The sequence below is a fragment of the Doryrhamphus excisus genome, linkage group LG8 (assembly GCF_037039965.1).
Source record: "Doryrhamphus excisus strain RoL-2023G ecotype Guam linkage group LG8, RoL_Dexc_Guam_v1.1, whole genome shotgun sequence".
NCBI lineage: Eukaryota > Metazoa > Chordata > Actinopteri > Syngnathiformes > Syngnathidae > Doryrhamphus > Doryrhamphus excisus.
Genome location: NC_136364.1, coordinates 8522269 through 8548678, shown reverse-complemented (window position 1 = coordinate 8548678; position 26410 = coordinate 8522269). Strand labels below are relative to the sequence as shown.

Genomic DNA, 26410 nt, shown 5'->3' with positions numbered 1-26410 from the left:
TAGCTCTTAAACTCGCCCATAAACGTTCAGCAAATACAAAATGAGAGCGAGTGAGACCTCTCGTACTGACACAAACAGGTTTTTGTTTATTTTTATTTTTTGAGCTGCGATTTGTTCTACTTTTTTGATGATCATTGAACGCACCATCCTAACGTTCTCCGATGCCCAGAGGGCTGTATGGATGTATATGGATGCATGTTTCCCCCTTTTTCTTTCACCTCATACTTGCTCCTGAATGCTGATACTATGTGGGAATGCATAAAGGTAAGATTTGATGATCTTGAGTGCTAATGTGCATCATTGTGGTTGTTCCATGCTAAATGGCTAATGCTAGCACTGGACTTCAGCCACGGTCATCACATTGACAGCCCGTCAATAGCAGCTGGAACTCCAATTTTAGATGGCCGTTCAATGCAAAAATGTTTCAGTCATCTAACTATGTACAAGAAAACAGATCAAGCAATCAATGTGATCAAAACAAACCTTGGGCTTTCATGTTTGTTGGCAGTAAAAACATCAGATTAAGATGTGCATACATTTTGCATATATGCGCAAATAACAATAAAATCATTAAAATAAAGCCCAAAAAAGGAAAACCTGATATGACCTTTGGCTGATGCTTGCTTAGCTCTCGGTCCAGTTGGCCTGCTGTTTGCGTTTCTTATCTCCTTCTCTTCTTCCTCAGATGTCTCTGCTGGCTTCCAAAGCACATGCCGGGAGGAGAACCACGGTCCAAATGGCCCGTTCCCTAGCAGTATTTTCCAGATAACATATCTGCTCTGGGAGCGTCTGTGGAGACACAAAGTAGCGCCATTACGCTTTGTGGTCCTGATAGCGGAACATGTCGCCTGTGTAAACGCTTCTTATCTGGATGGAGCGCCATAGACATGGAGATGCCAGGATAGGAAACACAATCAGCTGACATGTAATCTCCTCGCTAATTACTTCAGGCCTTTGCTGGATCTTAACATAGATCCTTTTTGTTTTAGGTGACTGAGCATTAAAAACTCAATAAATCCTTTTCACACATGTTGAATTGTGCAAGTATGAACATTACTGTTAGCATTAGCACTAGCTTTGAGTTTATTTGTAGGCTGCTGTTTAATAAACAATGGCTATACTATTGTTAGAGTCTAATAGCTCAGTGTATTTCAGCTTCCCAAAGTAATGCTCTCATTACACCCGCCACTCACACAGCACAATCAAGTTACAAATACACTTACTTACATATAACTGATAGACAAATACTCTGAGAAGTAATGTAACGTAACGTGAGAAGAAAAAGTTGAACTACTAACACTGTGTATAATAATACAATGATGACCTATATATTGTAACATTCCGTGCTCCCTATGCTTCTTGGGTCCAGACTTGCACTCACTATGTGGCCCTCAGTGGAAAAGGTCTTAAGCCTTTTTTGCGGTTTTTCTACTTGGAGGGATGAATCCTAGTTTAGGGCGGAGCTAATCACGTTGCTGTCTACTGATTGGTGGACAGAAAAAATCTGGATTGATGCAGAGGAATTTTCTGTATAAATGCCTTAAAAGATATGAATACGGAAATCTAGATCATCTAAAAGGTACGTTGACGTTACAGCAAGGGTGTCCAAACTGTGGAAAGGGGTCCATTTGCGGCCCCCTTTTATTGGCCTGAGGCGTATTTTTAAAATGACATTAAACACAGCCACGTCAGAACATTCGAAAACAGAAGGATGAGGCCTCACTGAAAACTAAGCAAACACACCAAAAATATGAAAAATAAAAGCTAATATTGTTTAGTGTATTTTCACCTATATTGGTGTTTTTATACCCAATAAAAACACATCAAAGTTGCCCCTGCAGTAACAGAAAATTCTCTGTACCCAGAGAAGTTTGGGCATCCCAGCATTACAGTCTTAGATCCAGCATAAAAGTCACCCCCCCAACAAAAACCAACCCCTGCCGAACATCCAACATCTGCTTGTCCGCCGTATCCAATCAGAGGGGGGCGATCCAGGCCGTGACCAATCGGGCCCCCTGCTCGGTGATCTATTCAGAGGGTCCTAGTGGAGGAGTTGGAACAAAAGCCGACTACCACCCCCCACCCCATCGGTGCAGCTTCAAACAACCCCCCCCCCATTCCCTCCTCTGCATCCATCCTCCACACAAACTTTGCCTTTGATATGTTAGACCCCTGCATGGAGGAGGCCCCCCCCACCCCCGCCATAGTAGTGGGTCATGACAGAAGCCGCGTATGGAAGCTCTACATCAACATGCCCATGAGGAGTGTCCTGTCTTCACCTGGACTGGGAAGGCTTGCGAGGTCACCTCATGGATCATCTCTTGTCTTGCTGCCAATGCAACGCAAACAGGGCTTTGTTTGTCAGTTGGCGGGTTTACTACATAAAAAGTACACAACCCTTTTCTTTCAAACTTTGTGGAGGGGTGGCATACATGCCGAGCAAGAAGTGAATAAATATTCACGGGTAAATATTCCCGCCTCTGCTGAATTCTCGCCCGAGAATCAGAAACCTGAGCCCCTTTTACACAGCCAGGATTTTTCTAGCCTTTTTTTCTAGGTCGCTGATCTGTTTATACAAGGAAATGGGGCGGACAAAGCCGTCCCACCAAGATTCTGGTAGTATCTGTAGCCAACAAAATCCCAACATCTGTCACTGATCCACATTTTACACAGAACCTTGCAAAGCAGGATATTCCTTCACATGTCAACGTCAACATGCAGCATCGTCACGCATCACATGTTAAACTCTTTACAGAGTACCCTTTCACACAGATGCTGTCCCACCTCCTTTGAGCATCTGGTACTACCTCTAAAGACGAAAATTGCCGGGCCAAATACGTCTAACCATGTCAGTTCTCCCAGGACAGTCACATGCAAAAACAGGCAGAAAAAAAGACAAAAAAAGCGCCCTTTTTTACAGGCAGCCTGAAGAGTAGGGATGGCACCTATGTGAAAGGGGATGTCGTAATACCGGGACAGTAACTTCTCCTACTCTGTTGTGGTCAAAGCAATGGTTGGCGTCCAAAACGTTTTCTGGGGGATGCTATGACACTGTGTAAAAGGCGCACTGTTACGTCTAGATACTGCCATCGCTGTATTCTGTGTGAAAAGCAAAAGCAGTATGAAGCGATGGTTCATATCAGATCCAACCTACCTTGGTTCCGTTTTGCAATCTTTCTGAGGTTTGGGGTTCAAAACTTATTCATTCAAGACCTTGTTCGCCAGATTGGTGTGGACTTTTGTTTGTTAAATTCTGGCACCTGGCAAAACACAATCAGTTCAAACAGACTCTAACTAGCACCCTTTAGTCTGTCCATAACACAACAACAAAACAGACTAAAAGGTTCTAGTTTGGTAGTGACCAAAGGGACAAGATGGCGAGACGGCTGAAAGGTAAGAAGTACTGTCAACCAGGAGAAACTCAGCGAAGAACCGCTGCTCCTACGCATTTTGAGGAACCAGATAAGGTGGATGGCGCATCAGTAGATGGAAGGACCCATGGCACGTTGGGAATGCCCTGGCCTGGGAATACGCGGGTCTGGATAGAGAGTCCAGAACCAAAAGAAGGACAGTCCTGTTGTCTTCCAGGTTAGATTCGTGGTTGGATTTATTTCTTCTGTGAAAGCAGACGCACGGCCAGCAGGACTACAACAGACAGCTCGGTAAGACCCGTCGAGACAGCAGATCCTCGGCCAGGCCCAGTTCTCAAAGGGCTGATGACACGGCTCAACATCTGAGGAGTTGGCAGACAGGCCAAAGGAAGGATGGGATCTTGAATGCAACCAGGGTGTAATTATGGGATGGAGTAATGGTGAGAAGGACAGAAGAGGGCAGGGGGGCAAAGTATATGGCAAAGGCCCCCATTCACACCGGGCCTATGAGGATGACACGGCCCATCATACACTTGGGGGCCGTGACCGGCTAGAATTACACTGTGATGAAATATGTCAGCACTGAGCACCCCCCACCACCACCACCACCGCACCCCCAACGCCACATACCCAACACCCCCACCTCTGCTGTGACTCTCTTCAAAGAACCCACAATAGCAATACAGTTATGAGTATTTGCTTGTGGAAGCCAACTCTTCTTCTTCGGAACCGCTGCACAGAAAAAGGTGAAAATTTGTCATAACCTGCACTCCGACTGTGTTTCCTGTGCTATTATTTTTCTGACAAACACCTCGTTGGTTTGACCCCCATCAAGCAAAACAACTTTGCAGAGGCACACAACCAATTGCCCCATAAGTCATTGAGCATTTCTTTAACAATTGTAACACTTTGAACGTTATTGTATTTCATGCAGGTATTTCAGCGTGTCTTACAAAGCATTTTGACCACAACCCATAGGGGGCGCCACTAATGTAACTTGGATTGGCAGCCATACCAGGAGATTGATGCAGAGTTGTTGATAGTAGGCCTCTACGCAAAAATGTAGATCGTTCTTTGAAAGTCATCTGATTAATTTTAATTGTTTGTGAAATGGATAAAAATGTTTGTGAAATACATGAAAATGTGTTTTTCTTTGGAAAACAAAGAAATTTGCAAGTGATCCCAAAGTTTTGAGCGGTAGTGTACATTAATTATATGCAACAGTTATTCATAATATAAATGTTATTTAATTTATTGAGATTGATATTGTGGGCAGCACGGTGGCCTAGTGGTTAGCGTGCAGACCTCACAGCTAGTAGACCAGTTCCACCCTCGGCCATCTCTGTGTGGAGTTTGCATGTTCTCCCCGTGCATGTGTGGGTTTTCTCCGGGTACTCTGGTTTCCTCCCACATTCCAAAAACATGCTAGGTTAATTGGCGACTCCAAATTGTCCATAGGTATGAATGTGAGTGTGAATGGTTGTTTGTCTATATGTGCCCTGTGATTGGCTAGCGACCAGTCCAGGGTGTACCCCACCTCATGCCCGAAGACAGCTGGGATAGGTTCCAGCACCCCCCGCGACCCTTGTGAGGAAAAGCGGTAGAAAATGAATGAATGAGATTGATATTGTTCCTTTGCTCCATTTACAGACAAAATAAATATATTGTATAATTTATATTATTAATAATAATTTGACCACAACCCATTGGGGCGCCACTAATGTAATTTATAGTCAACATCATACTCAACGCAGCCAGCAAGAAGTAAGCCTCCATGCCAGCAGGTGGCAGTAGTCTCCATTCTGTGCAGGATTACGTAAAAACCATGTAAATTGGGTTTGGGCTGAGGAAAAGGCCATTATAATTGGGTCCAAGATTTCTTGTCCACTATTGAGAAACCCCACAGAAGACATATCTATTATTTCAAAGGTTCTACTTCAATTTGGACTTCTTAATCGACTTCCAAAGAGGAAAACAGGAAGTCGGGAGAGATGGCATCAAGGAGCACACGCTCCTGAGGACCGAGCTACATGGCTCCGCTTGGTTTGTGGTTTCAAAGCAGATGCATCAGGGTATCAGGATCACCTAGTGATCCTCGTCTACCCCCCGCCCCCCAACCTCTAATCCCCCCCTGTCCTCCAACAGGTGCCTAATGGCTATCAAATCAGGTTGGCTCAGTGCAACATTCCCACTTGAATTGTTGCATTAGTCAATCCTCTCTCTTTCATCCTCTGGCCTGTCAGTTCAGATTTATCTAATTGGTGTTAGTGGTGAGGAGGCGGTGACCTCACCCCCTGTCCAACCCGCCCCCCCCCGGGCCCTGCCCTAACCCCCTCCAAGAGACCTGCCGTCTCTGCAGCGTCCATGCATGTGCTCCTTTTATGCACTTCTGCACACTGAACTCTGCTTGGTCCCCACCGCTGATGAGCCTCTGCTCATCACCAGTGACAGGCCCGACCCGGCAGACCGTCTCACTGCCGGGGGGAGGGGGGGCGGGAAGATAGAACCGCAGTGGGCCGTGTTCTAAACCGCGAGGCGCCACATTCCTACAGGTCCTACAGGTGAACTCTATTGCTTGTCCTCGTTTTCTTCCTCCGTGACGGAGGGGCATGAAATGCACCCTGGCATGAGAAATCAATCAAAGTGATCATCTGTTATGCCACGGCAAAATCATTTCCTTCCTGACATGTGCACATGTGCTGACACGTCGACTTGTATGCGTCTGCGTCCCATTAGCGACCGAGTGCTGCTTTGTATTAGCGAGGTGTTTTATTTATTTACAAGTCCGAGTTGTCTTCATGCACGTTGTCTTTCTCGTGTGAGGATCTTCAGGTTTTGGCCTCGCCGCAGAGGAGTGCGAGACAAATAATGGCGGTTTGGCCAGATGTGCGCCGCCTGTCCACATTCATCAAATGTGGCCTGCAGACTTTCAAATCCCGTAATTCCGTCTCCCAACGATTGGAGCCAAAGTATCTTTTGGTTCTTCAACGTACTTTTATTAGCATACATGCACATTGACAACACACAGTACTGTCTATATCCACCAGGCATGTACACGTCCTGCTCCAGGAGACAATTTCCATAGTTTTGGTCTTCCAGCCCTCAAGGCCTAGTCCTTATAGACTGCTGAGCTTCTGCCAAAGAGCAGATGAAGCTTTTTCAGAGGGAAAAATGTGGACACGGTTTATGGTTTGTGCTGTGAGGGGTCACTCGCAGGACAAAACTACACAACTCAACCCAATATATCTCCTTTTTCTCTTTAACCCTGCACATCAACTTGAATTTCACCTCAGATTTCAACGACTATCCACATAAATGTCGAAAAGGCACGGTCTAATCTAATGATCAAAGAAAAATCCAGCAAAAAAAACTCAAACATCCTCCTATAATTAGATAGAATCATTCACAGATCATTAAATCATGAACGAAGCAACTTCAAACATGCTTGTATGTTCATTCATTTTTCATTCATTTTCTACCGCTTATCTCAGGTGCAGGTGCTGGAGCGTATCCCAGCTGTGCGAGGGGCGGGGTACACCCTGGACTGGTGGCCAGCCAATCACAGGGCACATATAGACAAACAACCATTCACACTCACATTCATACCTATGGACAATTTGGAGTCACCAATTAACCTAGCATGTTTTTGGAATGTGGGAGGAAACCGGAGTACTGTTTATACATACACTACCGTTCAAAAGTTTGGCCAGTCTGAGATTTTCTTTGCTTTTTCTTTTTCTTTTTCTTGTCTTTCTCTTCACTGTTGATACTGACACTGGTGTTTGACGGCTACTATTTAGTGCAGCTGCCAGGTGAGGACGACCTGTGAGGCATCTTTGTCTTAAACTGCACACTCGCAGATATTTGTCTTCTTGCACAGTTGTGCATCGTTTTTCTGTCCTTGTTAGACCCAGTTTGTGCTGCTCTCTGAAGGGAGTAGTTAACAGCATGGTATGAGATTTTAGTTTTAGTTTAGATTTTTAGATGGCTTTTTTAATCATCTATTAGCCTTATAAAATCATTTACTTGGATTGGCAGCCATACTAGGAGATTGATGCAGAGTTGTTGATAGTAGGCCTCTACGCAAAAATGTAGATCATTCTTGAAAATCGTCTTATTCATTTTAATTGTTTGTGAAATAGATAAAAATGTTTGTGAAATGGAAAAAAATATTTGTGAAATGCATGAAAATGTGTTTTTCTTTGGAAAACATAGAAATTTGCAAGTTTTGAGCGGTACTGTACATTAATTATATGCAACAGTTATTCATAATATAAATGTTATTTAATTTATTGAGATTGATATTGTTCCTTTGCTCCGTTTACAGACAAAATAAATATACTGTATAATTTATATTATTAATAATAATGACAAAATCATAAATAAAATGGAATAATGGAATTAACTTGTTCATTTTTCCACTAACTTTTAAAGGGAAAAATCATTAAATAAATAAAAAAAAAATTTAAAAAAACAACTGAAGGTTGAATCCTGGACTGGATTGAGTTGGAAGCGTACATTAAAACCCAAGACAAACCATTTTAGAAGTCGTGGCGCCTGCTGCATTCAATATCATCTTATTGTATTGTCTGACTTTATGCATTGTTGACAATTTCAGCTTAACTGACAAATAAGACAACAATAACTCATATTTTTCTTCGGAGTGTAGTTGTCGCAGTGTCGTGATGGACGACAGGAAGTGTGGAGCGCTGACAGGAAGGAAGGCCCGTTTTTACTGCGGGGGGGGTGTGGGGTGGTGTTTAGTTGAGTTGTCTGCCACGGAAAGCAAACTTGGCCCAATGAAGGGCTTTCACTCAGTGGCTGCTGGGTAATTTATAGCACAGAATGGCTTGTAGGGTGAAAAACATTATTTTAGCGGCCTCTGCATCCCAATAGAAGCCAGATGTGGAGGGATTAGCAAAGACCCCCTCTCTTCTAACCCCCCCTCCCCAAATCTTTACCCCGCTAAGTGTCTTATTTTTCCCATCCTCCAATCCCGGGCTTCCCTGCTGTATGTTCCTCCTCCAGGGCGCTCTGGGAATACGAGACTGCTTGCTTTTGGAGGCCAGCGTTCCCAAACAGATGCTGTGTTTATCCCACGCTCGTGTGCAAACGGGAGCTTTGTGGTCGCTGATGTCACTTTGCTTCCAAAAAGTGTGTGTGTGGGGGGGGGGACAAGATGCCAGGCGGCACGCTTGGTCACAGCACTGATTGACTGGCTTAAGAAAGCTTGGTTGGAACATCGCCACCATTAAAGCTCCCCTGTGATGCAAAAGTGACTTTTTCAGGCATTGTGTCCCTACAGACTCTTTATGAACACCAGAAAGGATACAAATCCACCACTTGTTTGTTCCACGTTTGAGAGACGAGGCGCAGAAACGCTCACTTTTCAAGATATGACATTTTGATGACGTTTTCATGGACGTCATACCACCTCCAAGCCTTGATTTGGTTATTCATTCATTCATTCATTTTCTACCGCTTATCCTCACAAGGGTTGCGGGCATGCTGGAGTCCATCCCAGCTGTCTTTGGACGAGAGGAGGGGGACACCCTGGACTGGTGGCCAGCCAATCACAGGGCACATATAGACAAACAACCATTCACACTCACATTCATACCTATGGACAATTTGGAGTCACCAATTAACATAGCATGTTTTTGGAATGTGGGAGGATTTGGTAATGTTATTATTATTATTATTATGCATTTCTCCTCTAGTTCAATGTGTGTGGAATAGTACAATTGCCTATATGCTTGTACTATTTACCCTGAGGACCAATTTTTGTCCCGTTTGACGGTTCATTGGCTTCTGAGCCAACTGTGAGTTCCAGTATTCCTTATTTACACAAAGAATATTTTCATAGATTTGTTTAACATTATTAGAGCCCTGTAGGGATGAAATAACACCCCTACAGTCACCTTAACACTCCTATTACCCAACATAGTAGACATAATCAAAGAAAACAAGACATAATATCCACGCACACAGCTTGTTCCTTCTGGTTTGTGCGCTGTACTTCTTTGTCTCACGACATTAGTGACACCTAGTGACGAGTGTAGAAAACTACATATCATCACAACTCTGAATGCGTCTTCTGAATACCTTATATTTGTATTTTAAAGGGTTGATTGAGGCCAGAAATATTATATATAATATTCAACTTTTGGATGTATGTACGTTGTTCGATGGAGTGTGGACACAAGTGGAAAGTAAAGGAAGTGTGTGTGTGTGTGTGTGTGTGTGTGTGTTGGCGCTGACAAACCATTACTCTGTGATGTGTTCTCCTGCCTCCCAGCTGTCACTGCTGTTCCTCTGCTATTCCACTCAAACCAAGAGACCCCCACTGCCTCCCCCCCCCCTCCTCTCCCTTTGAAGACGTCTACCCAGGAAATTGAAAGCTGTTTTCCAACAAAGACAGGAGGAATACAGTCACGGTGCGGCGTGACGAGGGGGGTGATGGAGAGGTTGCAAAGGGGTCTCCGCTGACCTTCCTCCACATGGTGCTTCCCGCCCAAAGACCCCAACCCCTCTCTTTTCATCTGCCTTATATTAATAATCAACGCTTTTATATAGATTTTTTCAAAAGTTGTCAGCAACCCCCTCCCCCCCTTCCAAACACACCACATGGCTCGTCTTGTAATGAACCAACATCTCACCACCAGGAACAAAAAACAGTCCAAAAACTCAAAACAGATTTGTGCGTTAGGTTGTCGCTCACACGTAATCAATACGATCACACCCGTGTTCGTCTGACAGCCGACTTTGACGCTCGTGTTGTTCTTCCTTGTGAGGCATGTCATGATGTTTCAAAACAATCCTCAGCATGTTTTGCATCAACGCTCAGCAACCTTAAAAATCACTGACTTACAGCCGGGTGTGACACACAGGCGAGCAGGGAGCTGATTGGGAGGAGGGTGGGGGGGCTTGAGGTGACCAGTTAGAGGCCTGTGGAATGAGACAGTCTTTGGGGGTGTGAGAATATGCTCCCAACCAAGGCAAGTGTGACGATTGCCTGCAGGTGCTGCCGCGAGAAACCACACTGTGCTGGACGCAATGGACGCTTATGATGTCCCGCTATGATATCATGCAATGATGTATGATATCCCTTGTGAAATCATGCCATGATGTCACACTGTGATATCATAATGATATCACGTAATGATACTGTCAAAATACTGTCACTTATGATATCACATTATGACGTTACCGATGATATCACCTGTGATATGACGCTATGTCTTCTACATCAAGCTAAGATATCATCCTATGATATGATGCATTGATGTCACCTATGATATCACTTGTGATATCATGCTATGACATCACCTATGTTATCATATCTTGTCATATCATCCTATGATTTCATGAAATGCTGTCACCGATGATATCCCATCATGATGTTACCGATGATATCACCTGAGATATGACGCTATGTCATCTACATCAAGCGATGATATCATCCTATGATATGATGCACTGATGTCACCTATGATATCACTTGATATCATGCTATGATATCACCTATGTTATCATATCATCCCATGATACTGGGATACTAATGATCTCACCTGAGATATGACGCTAAGATGTAATCTACCTCGTGCTATGATATGATGCTGATATCACGCATCGATGTTACTTATGATATCACTTGTGATATCATGCAATGAGGTCACCTGGTGTCACTTGTGAAATCACGCAATGACATCACATATGTACTTCTCCTTTAATGCCACCTACATCATGTATGATATCACACAATGCTATCACTTATTATACCACATTATGATGTTAACTATGATGTCACCTATGATATCATGCTATGATGTCATCTATGCCAAGCTATGATATTATACTATGACAACACCTATATCACCTGTGATATCATGCTATATCACACTAAGATGTCATCTACATCACCCATGATCATCGTGTTATGATATAATGCAATGCCGTCAACTATGATATCACGCTGAAATCACCTATACCCTGGTATGATATCATGCTATGATGGCACGCTGTGCCGATCAGAACATTGCTCTCTCTGTCCTCTGCTCAATGGCTAGCGCTCTGGGCTATCATTCTGGATGAAGGTTCCCACAGACAGAGTCCAAAGTCTTCCCAGAAGAGGAGAAGAACCAAATCCTCATATGTCCCTACAGTTTTGAGACTTGCTATGACTTCCTTCCTTCCATTTTTCTTTGCTACTCTTATTGTCATGGAGACGTGTCCAAGCGTGCGCCAAACTGCGGGGACTCCACTTGTGCTGAGGTTGAGTCTGGAATAACATTTTGATGATCCGTGTCTGCGAGGGCAGACGGCTTGTGTGCTTTGGCCCGAGGGCGAGCGGCCGGGCGGTTAAGGCGGCGTCCCCGGGGGAAGGCAAACAAACGCTGATGGACAGGTGGGGCATCCAGACGGACAGCGGCAGATCCAGAGTGGCACCTTGGCACGGGGCCTCGCTGGCACGGGCCAACAAAAATGTCTGCCTCATTAGGAGTGGACCGAGCGAGGCCGAGCGCCAGCAGCGGGCACTTTAGAAGTCCAACAGTGGATACAAATAAAACAATGACTGAATTTGGGTGTTTGTTTACTGGTGTTAGAGCTTTTGAGCAAGTCAAACATACTTGTGACGTTGTTGAAACAGGAAAATAAATCAAGAATCAAATGAAAAATTTGGTAACATAAATAAAATCCAGAGTGATACATCTCTCCAAGTTGTAGCAGTGTATTTTATCTTGATCATTCCTACACTGTCACCTACTTTGTTTTTCCACTAAAAGCACTTTTGTCGAGTCAGCGCAAAAAAAAAAAGGTTATTGATAGATTGCACACCAGTGGAAGAAAAGGTGCTTCTGGAAATATTACCTCCAGTCAGACGCTCCACTCGGACACAAATCCTACGGAAGCAAGCGCATACCTAAAAGCTTATTGTTGCTCTGAGATGTATGACTAAAATATGTCTACATACGCTAGATCCACTCTAGCTAGCTGCTGCACATTCTGTTGCGACCTGAGTTCGCAGGTGTGGGGGTCAGGGGTCATCGCTTTATGGCAGAGCGGGAGGCGCATGCGGTGGCTTTTGGGGGAGGGGGTCAGGACCTGCGCTCCGTGGAATTTGGGAGTCATTGCGGCGATCGCAAACGGAGCGGCCAGTGTGACAGGTAGCCCCCGGAGGCTGAAAATAACAGCTCTCATACTTGTGTGTGTGTGTGTTTGGAGGTGGGGGCGACTCCAAACAGGAAGTGAACACAGAAGGGATGAAAAAAAAGAACTCACAAATGAGACCAGATGATAGCTTTGGAGCATAACTGCAAGCATTTACTTGCAAGTGTAAAAAGAAGTGAAGCAGTGTTGCTAGTACTAAAGGTGGACTCTAACTTCCTGTTCATATTCTTCTTCTCTTAACAGCTGATGCTGATTCTTCTATTGGAAGAAGTGCTACAGCAAAAAAGCCAAAGAAAAAGCACAAAAAAGACCTGCAGGCCATGCTTTGATGCTTGCTGATCTGTTCTATCATGATGCAAGATGGCCGCTCAGACAAAGAAGAGACAGTTAGGGACGGGTTTTCATACGTTTGAAGAAATATGAATGTGGCATCACATCTATAATGTTGAATACTATACAAAAATACTATGTCATGCGGTGATGTCACCTATGATGTCATGCTACAACGTCCAGTGATGATGTCACCAATGATATCACACAACTTTATCACGCTACATCATGCTATGATGTTACTTATAACTCACGCCATATCAAGCTATTATATCATGCCATGTTATGTTATATCACTTTATCATGTCACACAATGATATCAGGCAATGATATCACATATGTTATCATGCTTATAATGACACCAATGAGTCAAGCTATGTTGTAACCTATGATGTCACCAATGATATCACGCAATGTCACCTATGAGATCACCTAAAGCTTTGATATCATATACACTATACACATATACACACTATGATATCATGCCATGATATCTCTTTATCATGTCACCTATATCAAGCTATAATATCGTGCTACAGTATGCTATGCTATATCAGTTTATCATGTCACCTATGATATCACGCTCTAACATCAAGCAATGATGTTACCTATGATATCACACGATATCATGCTATAATGTCACCTATGAGGCAAGCTATGTGGTAACCTATGATGTCGCCAATGATATCACGCTATGTCACCTATGAGATCACCTAAAAGCTGATATCATGCTATGATATCACTTTATCATGTGACCTATGAGATCACTTCTGTCAAGCCATGATATGCTACGATATCACTTTATCATGTCAGCTATGATGCCATGCTATGATGTCATGTCACCTATGATGTCGTGCTATGATATCATGCTATAATGTCACCTATGAGGCAAGCTATGTGGTAACCTATGATGCCGCCAATGATATCACGCTATGTCACCTATGAGATCACCTAAAGCTGATATCACTTTATCATGTGACCTATGAGATCACTTCTGTCAAGCCATGATATGCTATATCACTTTATCATGTCAGCTATGATGTCATGCTATGATGTCACCTATGAGATCACCCATATCAAGCCATGATATCATGCTACAGTATGTTATGCTATATCACTTTATCACGTCACCTATGATATCACCCTATGATATCATGCTATAACATCAAGCAATGATGTTACAGCATGATATCCCAAAATATCACACTATGCTATCATGCTATAATGTCACCTACGAGGCAAGCTGTGTTGTAACCTATGATGTTGTCAATGATATCACGCTATGTCAACTATGATATCACTTATAATATCTTGCTATGATGTTAGCTATGAATCAAGCTATGATATCATAGTATGATCTCATGTATGACATCATGCTATAATGCCACATGTGATGTCACACTGTGATATCACCCATCTCCATCCCACACAAGCAGGATGAGCTGTATCGTTACAAAGCTGACGCTTGGATAGAAGCGTTGAGTGGGATCGTAGTTAAAGATATATTTTGTGCTCTTATATGGGTTTGCGGATACGAATGGCAAATTGAAGTTGGATGATTGCCTGACTTTTGTCCATCGGAACATTGCCTGCTCTGTGGGCATCGTCGGGCAGCAGCACAAAGAACTCATAGAAACGTCCGCCGATGACGTATTGATCCGTGTGAACAACCCCGAGTGGAAAGCCGATATGGCGGCTTTCTTTCCACGCTCTGTCACACGATCCCACCCACAAGAAGGGACTCAGGTGTGTACAAAATAAAGAGATGGGGAGGCACGGGGGAACCAGGCGTGGGGGGGTGAGGGGTCCTTCACCCGGCCCCAGGCTGGGTCACACAGTCCCTGACCTCTGACCTGGCTCTGAAAGAAGGGAATGTAGGGCAGGGAGACAGCGGCATGTCTCAGCAGAACCGTGAGCGCACAGCATGGAACAAAGCCGCTCAGATATTACATAGTAAGATGATGCAATATTAGTATCACTGCAACAATGAATAGTACTCACCTTCCTCTACTCTCGCTTTGTTGCCAAGGTGATGACTCTCACTTTAAAGACGCTTTCTCATCTCTGTTCTTCTTCACTCTTCTCCTTTAATCTTCCTTAAAGGGCCCCGCTGACCTTTGACCCATGCGTCTATCTGTCTCCCGAGCCATGTGCCTTCCAGATGTTTCCGCTGCAGCACACACAGGAAGTCAAGTAAATATTACACATTATTCACCTGCGTCATTATTCTGTAGAAGGGACATTTCAAAGACGCTCTACCGTTCTAATGTGTGTCCCTTGAGCTTGTTTACGAACAACAAATGTGAGAAAAATCTGAAAAAGAAAAAAAAAATCAGGCTTCGCTACACATCTTAAAATCAATATAAGGTGCTTGCTGGCTATCTGGCTGTAACTTTCATCATTTTGTATGATGATGTCTGTTTAATGGAAGTATTGGAAGTATATTCCCCAACTTCATGGAGAGTGGGGACAGGACTAGGGGGGCGGTTCACATTTTGTCAGTCTCCAAAGACCTGTGCGTGGCGACACACTCTTCCCCTGTCCGATTAAGCGCGCTAACAAGCTTAGCGGGCCCTGTGAAAGCCAGATTTAGCGCTGGTCGTCGTGACTGTAACAGTTCTTCCTATAAAAGCGCTTACTGCTCTGTCACGGTCCACCTCCCCACCGACCCACAGCCCCCCCTGCCCCACCGCCCCACTCCACCTTCCTGCTCTCTCGCTTCCAATTTGGCTCTGGGATCCTTGCTGGAGCTCAGAGACAGAGAGCGAGGGCGAGAGAGAGAGAGAGAGAGAGAGAGAGAGCCTTCTCTTCTTGGAGGAGGGAAATGCTGAGAACAAGTGTCAGGGAGAAAGGAGGCCATTGTGGGGGGGCTGGCCCGGGGACAAGTCAGCCATTGAGACGCGGCCAGCCGTGTACAATGGCTAAACTAACATCATTGACATTTGGAGTTGGCTGAGCTTTACAGCGGGAGGGAAAGGGAGGGGACAGGAGGGTTTGGGGTTGTTGGGGGGGGGGGGGGGGGGGTAGGGGGGGCAGTGTTGTCAGGGACTTCAGAGGCACAAATCATCTATCCAAAAAGTCATGTCAGCGACCCTCTGCAAGCTTTAAAGACATCTGAGATAGCCACCTCCCTTTAAAAGCCTGTCCCCATGGGCTGCGTGGGGTGGGGGTCACACCGGCGGGGCCACCAGAGGCCAGCGGGGCCATGGAGAACGGGCCCGGATCAAAGCGCTGCCCTCTCCACTCTAGTGGCCGCCATTAAAAGACGCTTTGATTAAATGAGGAGCGATACATGCTTCTGCTTATGACATGTGATACCGCTAGAAGACCACATGGAGCTGATACCATGTTGATCACCATATCAAAAACTGTGAATGAAACCTTTTCTTTCATAAATTATGAATTATTTCTTCAAATTAAATCATACTGTATTGATTTATAAAAGTTGTAATAATTATTATGATTTTTAATATTGATTATATTATAATAAGGAATACAGTATGGATTATACAAAATATCAAACAGGCATTTCTTTTTTTTGCATGATTTTCTTATATATATTCTCAAAATATTCCCACTTCAAGACGCACCATTGGATGAATTGATGATGTCATTAGTTTGTGTTTATTTAACTATTTTATATTATAAACACATTTTATGCTATTATTCTTTTAAATACATTATTTTGCATGTAATTTAAATGGATTATTTGATATCATAAATATGTTTCATATAAATATCTTGTAAATGAATTAAGTTGTATTCAATTTAATTTAATTTACTAATTAAAATGTGTGTTTTGATTCTATAATTTATTTTATAATGATTTTTAAAATAAATACTTTTGCTTATATTTGGAATTAATTACGTGCAAAAAATATTTAAATCAAATTGATTTGATATGATAAAACATATGTTGTGCTATTTTTATTTATTTTTTGTGTATTTAAAATAGACATTCTATTACTATTTTATAAAAATTATTTAGCGTTTCTTTAGTAACAAATTAGAGCTATTTTATAGTGTAAAATATATTTTATATATATTTCTCAAATAAATTATTTAGCATTGAACTTGTAGTTCATTACAATTATTTAAATATATTTAAAACATATTTTATATTATTTAAAATGAATAATTATGTATTAAATTTGTAATTCATTAAAATTATAAAATATTCCAAAATATATTTTATGTTATCTAAAATAAACATTTTTTAAATTAAATTTGTAACTGATGAAAACACATTTTAATGATTTGATTAAAATTTTTAATTCATCAAAGTTATTTTATGTTGTTATTTATGTTATTATTTTTTAAATGTTTTACATTATTTTGTATTTCATTTGTAACTAATACAAAACATTTATACTATTTTTTAAATAAATTATTTAGCACCTAATTTGTCATTCATTGAAATAATTTGATATTTAAACACGTTTGATGTTACTACTGCATTCTGAGTTGAAAGAAATATTTGGAATATACATATTTAGCGGGCAGCAGCTTCATGAAGGCCGCTTGTATGTTGCAACAAGACCGTGCACGCAGTCGTTAGCGGGTAAACACGGCCGGACCACCTAGCCGGCCTCACCTGACTCATCCTGGAGGCAGCTTTAACACGGTACCCCCGCCTGGGCCGTGCCATAGTGCACGGTACCATCCCCAAAGTCCCAATTTTGGCTTCTTTCAGGGCCCTACGAGAGTAAACCCTCCTACCACCACCACCACCCCCACCCGGCCTGATCGGGGGCAGCTCGGTCTCTTAAATGTAATAACAGCTGCTAAAAGCAACAAACTGAGAACCTGATATATACTCGCAAAGCCTGACCCCTGCCCTTGAATCAGCCCCCGACAGGCGCTACTTGAGTGCACCTCATAAACAGAATTCCCCTCGTAGAGCCCCTTGGAAAAGCACTGGACTATTTTGGGTCACCCCTAACGCATCCAAACACCTATTTGGTGCGGAGGGAATGTTTCCGGGTGTATGTATAAAGCTGATGATTTATTTTCATTAGGAGTGCACCTCCAGGACAGCCAACTGATGGCAGAATTAGCCTGCCTTAAAAAACCTGAACTTGAAAACGGAACTGAGAATTAACTGTAGTATCACTCCAGGTCAGAAGGTGGAAAACATATAAAATATAATATATCATAATATCTATATCTCTACAGCAATTCCAATGCCAGTTGTGCAGTAATAACCCCCCCCAAAAAAGAATGCAGGCTAGTAGTTAGCATTTACCCACATATAGTGTCGTCAAGTGGATGCCACATTTGGATGACGCTAGCGTGACTTCCCGTTGAACACCAAAGGCTAGCAGCTAGTTTTACAACATGATAAAACATTATAAAACATTATAAAAACATGAGACCATATTGTCAAACAGAAAAACATGGCTACCAACCTCCACAAGCTAGCCAGCTAGCACTTGAGATGCATTTTAGTGGCAAACACTATTTCCTGCTATTTTTGAGCATTTTTATCCTCATATCTTAATAACATAACATATCTTGACAACAAGTAGGATAACAAATAAATATTGATTCACTCTCATGAAGGACACTGCCATTGTTGTTGTGGTCAGGGTACGTCGACTCTGAAACGAGTGTTAGCATGTTATTATTATTACGCCTTTAGCTTTCCATCTAGTAGCTTGCCACAGAAGGCATTCTTGACACACTCACATAGCACAATAAGAGCATAACATGCGCAAATCTTGTCACAAATGTCACGTGGATATTTTTGTGAAGTATACTAAGACGTTATATTCTGTATACTGTATTGTGAGAAAAAAAACTGCATCCCGCTTTGTGATATATCTTCTTTTTGGTTTTTACTTTCTGCTGTTATTTAGCTAATTTGTAGACTTGTATTTGTTTCCTTTTATTATGCAACGCGTCTTTGAGTTTTTGAAAAGCGCTCTATAAATAAAATGGATTATTATTATTATTATTAGTAGTAGTAGTATGAACTTGTGTATGTGTTTTGCTCCTTTTTTTCCATTTCTTTTTCTTTCTTTCATTTCCATTTTTTTCCACACTTCCCTCCTCAATAATCTTCATAAATGTATTTTTGTTACGACTTTATTATCATAATATTATAACTTTTTCCCCAACCTAATATTACCCAAACTTTATTAAGTTTTCTTTGTTTAACAAATGTTTTCAAATATATTTTTATTTAATATTTAAATTATTTTTCTCATAATATTGCAAGTTTATTACTTTTTTTGGTAAAGTTATGGCTATTTATTTTCAAATTAAACTAAACTCAATTTTAACTAAACTAAATTTCAACTATTTTTCTTCTCATAATTCTCACTTCATCCCATGATGCACTGCTTCCAAACAACCAGAGATACGACACACGTGAAAACACAGTCAGCTCCTGTCTGGACAAAGACACGCCTGTCCTCGCCGCTACAACCTGAGCTGGAGTTTATGTGGGCCGGCGTCCAGCTCACCTTCTGTGTCCCGGGTGTGGGAGGGGCAAAGAGGAAGAGCGGTGAGACGGGGCGGCCATGTTGGCGGAACACTGTACTGTGCACTGTCGAGGCGGGCCCCCCCAAGCTTAGGCCACCCAGCCGTCCATCCTGATGTTTGGAGTTCCCCGCGTCCCGGGACGGCCGTGTGTGCCTTCTATTTAACGTGACGGGAAATGGCTAAAACGTGGTGCCAACACCTGCTGCGAACATCCCTGCAGCGTTGTTCGGAGATGTTTTTATCTTGAGAAAGTGAAGAAACAAATTGGACGCTGTTGCGACACGGTGGTCCGCTGTCACGACACCACAATGATGTCACATTGTCCTGAGAAAGCGCCACGTCTTCATTTGACTCCATATTTCTTCACTTGCACGCTGGGTGTTTGTGTAAATCATTCAGAAAAAAAAGATGGCTGGAGCCTCCAATGACATCATTTTGGACATTGTAGCCAAATGTTCTTGGGAGACCACTTTGTCATCTTTTCATACGTCTCTTTTTTGGGTCGTACACCTGAGCACAATTACGCTCCCGGAGCTCAGAGGACCTCTGACCCCGTTGCGTTCGGGGAACATCGGCAGCCTCGCCTCCCATCTCTGGTTTTCATCAGCATACGAGGGGCAGGAAGTCGCCTGGAGCAATCAGGCGTCCTTTTCTATCTTCAAGTTCACTCAGGCCGTCCGTCCTTTGAAGGTCCAAACCAATCTAGGCTGAGGACATAACTCAATTGTCTTTGCATCCAGTCTGCGTACATCCTGGACTCTAAATGAGCAACATGGTTTCTCTTCTCTGAAGGCAACAAAAACAGCTCTATTTCGTCTTTAAAAATATCAAAGGACCCTTAGATCACAACCTGACCTTACCTTAAGTTAAACCCAACTGAACACACTGTTTTTGTTTTGTTGGGGTAGCTTTAATGCTAATAAACTGTTTGTCTCCGACAGCAAGCGTGGCTCCAAAGAGCGCTTTTGTGCCCTTTATCCACTTCTGACATCGTTTATGGCGGTTAATCGATTCTAGACCCAACCATGATAAGGGAATTTATTTATCTTTATCTTTATTTACAATTCCAATATTTTCAGCGTTCTAGAGCATCAAAAACCTGTTTATCACCTTCTAAATTTGTTTATTTAACATTAATAGAGCCCTCTAGACATTAAATAACACCCCCATAGTCACCTTAACACTCCTATTACACAATATAGTAGATATAATATGAGAAGATATTACATATGTTGAATAATAAACCTGTCTATGACTTTCTAAATGTGTTTTTTAAACATTAATAGAGACCCGTAGACAAGAAATAACACCCCTATAGTCACCTTAACACTCCTATTACACAATATAGTAGATATAATATGAGAAAATATTACATATTTTGAATAATAAACCTGTCTATGACCTTCTAAATGTGTTTTTTAATATTAATAGAGACCCATAGACAAGAAATAACACCCCCATAGTCACCTCTACACACCTATTACACAATATAATAGATATAATATGAGAAAACATTACATATTATGAATAATTAACCTGTCTATGACCTTCTAAATGTGTTTTTTAACATTAATAGAGACCCATAGACAAGAAATAACACCCCTATAGTCACCTTAACACTCCTATTACACAATATAGTAGATATAATATGAGAAAATATTACATATTTTGAATAATAAACCTGTCTATGACCTTCTAAATGTGTTTTTTAATATTAATAGAGACCCGTAGACAAGAAATAACACCCCCATAGTCACCTCTACACACCTATTACACAATATAATAGATATAATATGAGAAAACATTACATATTATGAATAATGAACCTGTCTATGACCTTCTAAATGTGTTTTTTAACATTAATAGAGACCTCTGACAAGAAATAACACCCCTGTAGTCACCTTTACACTCCAGTGTGACCAGTGATACTATGTACATCTCGCTAGACTAGCTGATTCGCTGAAGAAAAACAACACGATTAAAGATACTGCTCCCACGTCTGCAGCAGGCAGACGGCTTCCTTTGTAGAGATCCTTTTTTAGGAAATGGTGGACGTATGCAAAGGGCAGGTTATCTAGCTAGAGGTGGGTATTATGTCCACATAGGTTCCTTCATGGATCTTCCATAGCGAGCGTTTGAGAACAAACAAGTCTCGCAAACAAGTGAAGGAGATGATGGATTTTCACCCCGTTTTCTCATAAACAGGCTCTAGGCACACATGATGCTGTTACAGCATCTTTAAAACGTCACTTTTGCATCATACGGGACCTTTAAAAATTGGGGAAACATTACAAAATCTGGATCAGCACCAACATGCAATGATTTAAAACAGATCTGAAAAGACGAGGAGGAATCCTGTTTGTATGCTAACAGTGATTGCTAACAGTTTAGTTATTTTAGGACGCTGGTGCTGCCAATGGCAAAATGCTTCCGTGTAACTGTGTACTTATCTAACATAATAGATGCCATATATCACATACGACAATGTAACATTAAGGCGCTAAAGTGCTAACATTTAGGATGCTAGCAGTGGCAAAATGCTTCTGCGTTTTCCCGTGGTGAGGTATGCTGATGTAACTGTGTACTTGTCCAACATAAAAGAAGCCATGGAGCACATACAAAAAACATAAAGAGCTAAAGTGCTAACATTTAGAATGCTAGCAGTGGCAAACTGCTTCTGTGTTTTACAAGGTACACTGCTGTAACTCTGTACTTGTCTAACGTAATAAGAAACCATATATCACATACAAAAACATCAAATTAAGGAGCTAAAGTGCTAACATTTAGGATGCTAGCAGTGGCAAAATACTTTTGTGTTTTCCCGTGGTGAAGTATGCTGATGGAATGTGTACTTGTCCAACAAAAAAGAAGCCATGTAACACATACAAAAACATAACATTAAGGAGCTAAAGTGCTAAAATTTAGGATGCTAGCAGTGGCAAACTGCTTCTGTGTTTTACAAGGTACACTGCTGTAACTTTGTACTTGTCTAACATAATTGACACCATATATCACATACAAAAACATCAAATTAAGGAGCTAAAGTGCTAACATTTAGGATGCTAGCAGTGGCAAACTGCTTCTGTGTTTTACAAGGTACACTGCTGTAACTCTGTGCTTGTCTAACGTAATAAACACCATATATCTCATACAAAAACATAACATTAATGAACTAAAGTGCTAACATTTAGGATGCTAGCAGTGGCAAACTGGTTCTGTGTTTTACGGTAACAAGGTACACTGCTGTAACTCTGTACTTGTCTAATGTAATAAGACACAATATATCACATACAAGAACATAAAATGAAGGGGCTAAAGTGCTAACATCAAGGTTATGCTAGGTTAGCCCACTATTCCCTGAAGAAAACCAACTTGGCTAAACTTACTGCTGTCTGTAGTCCCATGTGTGTAGCTGACTGACAGCTAGTTGAGGTGTAGCAAAGCCTGTGACACATTTGTGTGGTTTAGGATACAATACCATTCTATACAATCAGATACAAAACATGTTGACAGCTGAAGTAGATAAAAACTATAATGATTAGTAGAGGTCAGCTATGAGTTCTTAGTGTTACATAGTCTGACATTAGGAGTGTTTTTAATGAAGGTGGGGTGGGTTGGGTGTGCTCGGCTACAGCTGTGTTACAGGTGGAAGAGGGGGGGAGAAATTTAACGTGTTCTGATGCAAACAGCTAAAGCGGCACTAGATTCTCCTTATTAGTCTTGCGTCCATATGCAGCATGTCCAGTTGAGTGTTTTGGGGGTTTTTTTAATGCTCAGGCCACTTTTAAAGAATGTGGGTCCAAAAAAGCAAATGAAATGTAAAAAGCAGTTACCTCAGCACTTGGCCAGCGCTCTAATTAAAACCAAACTTGTTTCCTTCAGTGAACAAACACGACAGGCTTTTTTTTTTCAAAGCAAAATATTAAGTGAGTGCAGGTGCTGCAGGAATGGCCGTGTATGTGTTCGTGTGTGTGTGTGCGTGTGTAGTTTATTTATGTATTTGTGCATGTGCTTCCTCTTTTCACGCACACTCCAGCCGCACAGCAAAGGAGTCGCACTTTGCCTCAGCGCCGCTCTGTCGGCCTGCAGGAAGACTGGAGCGCATGATTGTTACGCTCTAAAGGGGGGTAGGGGCCGGGGGGGGCTAAACAGGACCAGATGCAAAGGGGTTCAGCTCCTGGTGGGACACTCGGTAGCCCCAGTGGACCCTTTGACAGTATCCATGTATTCTTTAGTAGGCTATTGTAATTCTATTTATTAGCTATATTATTTTAATTGTCTAATTTTTATATTATTATTTGAATGTCATTTGTATTATTTTGTGATTTTATTAATTCTATAATATTATTATATGAATTGAATAGTTGAATAATATTTATTTTTTGAATTTGAATATTTTGAGACACATAATGTGCCCATGGAGGCGGAGTTCATTTTATTTATTTTGTATTATTCCTATTCATAGAACGCGTGTGTGCATGTGTGAGGCTGCAGCGAAGGAATTTCCTGCAAAGGATCAATCAAGTATCTATCTATCATTTGGGGGGGAAAAATGCTAAGTTTGATGATTTAGCTTGTGGAAAACTGCAGTGCGTCATGCTGATAATGAACGTTAGCATATAAATGACAGTCACATGTGAACTTGGCATGTAAAAGCTAAGCTGTTGTCGTAGCGACTCATGCTCATTAGAACGGCAGAGCCCAGAGCCAGCGTCCTAAACGGGATGCAGCTGGGTTGAGATATTTTGACATCATTGCTGGAACTAAGGTCACGCTTGCTTCACCCCCTCCCCCCCAAAGAAGCAGGTGAACAGCCTGAGGGCAGTACCAAAGTTTGCACAGACTTTTAGGAGGTTTAAGGAAAAGTCTTTAAGGTCGATACCCTACCACAACATATGATACCATGGTAGAATTCTGTTCGATACCACACCATGTATACACGATACAAGACCAGATATCAAACAATAACATATGATTCAATGCAATACAATACATTATGACACAATATTATTATGATTAGATACATGATTATGTGAAATATGATGCACCATGATACCAAACCATATGATTCTAACACAATCCATAGGATTCTATATGATGTGATTCAATGCCCTTTTATACTATTCAATGCAGTGTGTGATATGATTCTATTTGATACTATGCAATACAATAATGTATGATATCATTGATATGATATGATACAGTGCAATGCATGCGTTTGGATGCGATACTATACCATTTCATATCAGACCACACAATTCCACGTAGGACACTAAATCATTCTGATATTCTTTACAATATTGAAGGCCAATTGCTATGGAAGAACGCCTTGAAGAGAGCAACTCCACATCTTTCCACTTCCTGTAGGTTGGAATGTGACCCAATACTTTTGCTCGAGTGGCGTATTTCTCCTGACTTTTTCCAGTGAAACATGTGAACTGTTTGACAGCCGCTATTAGTGGAACCGTTTGCTAGAAGGCGGATTATTTTTCCTCCGACCTTCCAAGAGCGGCCTCTTTTCCGCACTCACCTTCCATCCTGGTCACCGCAGCAGCACGTTTGGACACGGGGCGCCAGCTGCGGGAGGACAAAAACAAACGGGATGAATGATTATGTACAGACCAGCAAAAACAGTTAACTGTCATCTTATCAAAGATGGCTTTCTAGGCCACGCCCCCTTACATGATTTGCTCCTCCCATCAGGTCTGCATCCTCTCACGTTCCTCCTGGATCCCCGCCACGCCGGGGCAGGCGTCTTGGCACGGCGCTGACCGGGAATTTTCCACACGTCGTCACACAGGCCTACCTTTGTGTGTGCCCGTGCACTCCCTCCCTGGACGCACACACACACACACACTGACTCACAAACAGCGTCACGAAGCCGGGTCCAGATGTTGAAAGCTGGCCCTCGTTGCCTGGCTCGGCCCCAGGCTGCGTTTAATACGTGAAATGTAACGAGGAAGCACTTAGGAGAGCTATTGTTGCAGAAGGTCTGCATAAATGGGAATTACGCGTCCAGCTGGGCCTTCAGCGTCGCTGACGTCAGTGCTGGCTGTCAGAATGAGAACCTTTCCCTCCTTCATTATCAAACGTTGGCAGGTGCGGCGGGTCTGGACTCCAAAGGAGACCAAAAAAACCCAAAACAGTGTTATTGTTGTTGTGTTAATAAAGTTGGCGACAGTTGGCCAACACAATAAACGCTACAATGGAGTGTATCATGTTGCTGAAAAATAACCCAATAAAATAAGTGTAGCTCTTGTTAATTAATGTACAAAAAAACACTCAGAAGATAAGCAATTAACGTGCTAACTTCACAAGTCACTCATTCATTCATTCATTTTCTATCGCTTTTCCTCATGAGGGTCGCAGGGGTGCTGGAGCCTATCCCAGCTGTCTTCGGGCGAGAGGCGGGGTACACCCTGGACTGGTGGCCAGCCAATCACAGGGCACATATAGACAAACAACCATTCACACTCACATTCATACCTATGGACAATTTGGAGTCGCCAATTAACCTAGCATGTTTTTGGAATGTGGGAGGAAACCGGAGTACCCGGAGAAAACCCACGCATGCACGGGGAGAACATGCAAACTCCACACAGAGATGGCCGAGGGTGGAATTGAACCCTGGTCTCCTAGCTGTGGGGTCTAACCACTCGACCTCACTCTATTCATCTAATTCAATGAAATATGCTCCTTAAAATGGAATATGTTATTATGATGCCAAAGCTCCACCAGGGTCAGAAAGGTTGTTGGTGTTTAGTCCAAGCTGACCCAGGTGGTGTCTTCAGTGGATTATTCTCATGTAAAAACAGAAGCTTTTCCACACTCACAGCTTACTGCCCACAGGGCCGCTCCGAGGCCTCCTGGTGGCGGGGGTAATTAAAGCACCATAGTCCAGCCGTGCTGCAGTATCAGCCGCAAATCCACAGAGAATGACCGCAGACCCCGGGTGCCGCTAATCCTGTTTGCGGCCTTCGGGAAGCGCTTCAGCCTCGGCCGGAAGACGGTGAGGTCGCGGCCGGGCGACAATAGCCCAGCGGAGGTCGCCG

The 26410-nt window shown here is 42.4% G+C and overlaps 1 long non-coding RNA gene across 1 annotated transcript; it reads right to left on the bottom strand.

Annotated features, from left to right (window-relative positions):
• Window positions 1-390: 390 nt before the first annotated feature.
• On the bottom strand, window positions 391-25582 carry LOC131134938 (uncharacterized). The gene is made up of 5 exons (XR_013627908.1): window positions 25370-25582; window positions 25041-25191; window positions 24889-24935; window positions 14874-15042; window positions 391-789 (listed from the first exon to the last, which is right to left on the bottom strand). It is a non-coding gene; the product is annotated as an uncharacterized LOC131134938 (long non-coding RNA).
• Window positions 25583-26410: the final 828 nt, after the last annotated feature.